The following is a 2,500-nucleotide window of genomic DNA, read 5'->3' on the forward strand; positions in this document are numbered from 1 at the left end:
CTTCCATTGTGTAACGTTAACAAAAAACAGCTAACTAGCGCACCGTGAGCTGGTAACCAGAACAAGTAAGGGCCAGCTCAGGGGTCTGTCTAGTTCAACAGGGAAGTTAATGTTAGCTTGCGAGGTAACTACACTTTTCGTTCAGCCTAACGAAATACTGGAGTTGGATGAAGGCCTGTCATCACGGGTTGTCTGCTTAAACGTGGCAAATAAGTTGGACTAAAGTAACGTTAACGTTTGACACTAAGTAAATGTTAATCAACAAAACAACAGCTTGACTATACTCATTTTGGTTTGAGACACACACATACACATACACACACACACACACACACACACACACACACACACACACACACACACACACACACACACAGATCCACTGTCAAACCATCTTAGAAGATTGAAGCGTTTCGAGGTTTGGTCGAGTGTGGGAAGACTGATTTACTGTACAGATAACTGATAAAACCTAGTTGTGTCTTAACGAACATCATGGAGGCCATATCTGAGACACACACACACACACACACACACACACACTCCAACAGACACGCTGTGTGTTCACGTGTTTAGGGAAAAGGGTGTGAGCTATGACATCACACTTTGCTCTCCTCCCCAGGGTTCTGTCTGCCCATCAAGTGAGAGAACACACACACACACACACACACACACACACATACACACATACATACATACATACATACACACACACACACACACATGCAAACGCACACACACGAGAGAGCGATAGACCGCACACACACGAGAGAGCGAGAGGGAGAGAGAGATAGACCCTCCCATTATGAATGAAGGAGAGGAATGAGTGGGGGATGATGATGAGAGGTGGAGGAAAGAGAGGAAAACAGAGATGGGCTAAAGGAGAGATGGAGAGGAGAGAGGGAGGAGGATGGGGGATGATGGAGGAGGGGAGAGAGATGAAGGAGAAGAGAAAGGGAGGATGATGGAGGAGAGAGTGAGGAGAGGAGATGAGAGAGAGATGAAGGAGAGGAGAGAGAGGGAGGATGATGGGGATGAGTAGATGAGGGGAGAGATGGAGGAGAGGAGGAGAGAGAGGGAGGATGAGGAGGAGTAGAGGAGAGAGTGAGGAGAGGAGAGAGAGATGAAGGAAAGAGGAGGGGAGAGAGAGAGGAAGGATGATGGGGATGAGTAGATGAGGGTAGAGATGGAGGAGAGGAGGAGAGAGAGGGAGGAGGAGAGAAAGGGAGAGATGAAGAAGAGAGGGAGGAGAGAGAGGGAGGATGATGGGGATGAGGAGAGGAGGGGAGAGAGAGTATGATGGGGATGAAGAAAGGGAGGAGAGAGAGAGGGAGGAGGAGAGAAAGGGAGAGATGAAGAAGAGAGGGAGGATGATGAGGAGGAGAGGAGAGAATGATGGGGATGAAGAAATTCTGTGTTGAAGAGCAGCTGGTTGATAATGTGTGTTTTCAGGTGAGGTCCACCGTTCTGGCCTACTGTTTGTGATATTTGATTTCAACTCTGAGTGAACCTTACTAGGTTTAACACTTAGGGCGCATCCACACGGAAAAGAAATGTTGTCGGATCGGCCTCCCGTCCACACGAACCAGGAGGATTGGGTCACTGAATCCGCAACCTTTTGAATCCGATCTTCAGACGTGGTAGATTAGAACGTGTGTGTGTGTGTGTGTGTGTGTGTGTGTGTGTGTGTGTGTGTGTGTTGCCCTACCTCGCAACCTCAGCCTGAACCCTTATTACCCACGCTGCATCACTTCATAACAGCAACAACTTCAACTGAATAGATCAGAAGATGGTTAGAAAATGGATGACATTAACAAGCCACACTAATCTGTCACTGTTTAATCTATTTGCATCAGACCACTGTTCAAAACCAGTGTCAGCAATAGCCTATGAGCAAATCTGATGTGAAAAGATTTGTATTATGGAGTGCTGTGGTAACAGTGATTTCAGGTGGTTGAGAAGTCGTTCAGCAAAGCGGAAGATTGCATGCGTGTGTGTGTGTGTGTGTGTGTGTGTGTGATCGGGGTGTGGGCGGGCACATCCACCATGCAGTGCATGAGATGACAAGGCCTCTGAATAATGCAGATAAACACTGTTGAAAAGAGTCGTTACGTGTGTGTGTGTGTGTGTGTGTGTGTGTGTGTGTGTGTTTGTTTGTTTTTGTGATTGAAAGGTATTTTAAAATTGGCTATTTCAATTCAGTGCTCATAACAAGGAACTTCATTTCGCTGTGTGTGTGTGTTTTCGAGGGTTTCTGTGGGGAAAGCCATGTGATCATATGATAGGAGCTTTAGGCTGTTCTTTGTGTGTCTTTCTCCATATCTCCCACTGTCTGTCGGTCTGTGTGTGTGTGTGTGTGTCTTTCTCCATATCTCCCACTGTCTGTCGGTCTGTGTGTGTGTGTGTGTGTCTTTCTCCATATCTCCCACTGTCTGTCGGTCTGTGTGTGTGAGTGTGTCCCATTTCTCCTCTTTGTGTGTGTGTGTGTGTGTGTTTCTTCATC

At 47.0% G+C, this 2,500-nt stretch overlaps 1 protein-coding gene across 4 annotated transcripts in view; it reads left to right on the plus strand.

Annotated features, from left to right (window-relative positions):
• Positions 1-2,500, plus strand: part of LOC308375976 (kinesin-1 heavy chain-like) — a 23,524-nt gene that overhangs the window by 1,031 nt on the left and 19,993 nt on the right. The gene's annotated exons all lie outside the window — the stretch shown is intronic.

This window comes from Sprattus sprattus (assembly GCF_963457725.1).
Source record: "Sprattus sprattus genome assembly, chromosome: 15".
NCBI lineage: Eukaryota > Metazoa > Chordata > Actinopteri > Clupeiformes > Clupeidae > Sprattus > Sprattus sprattus.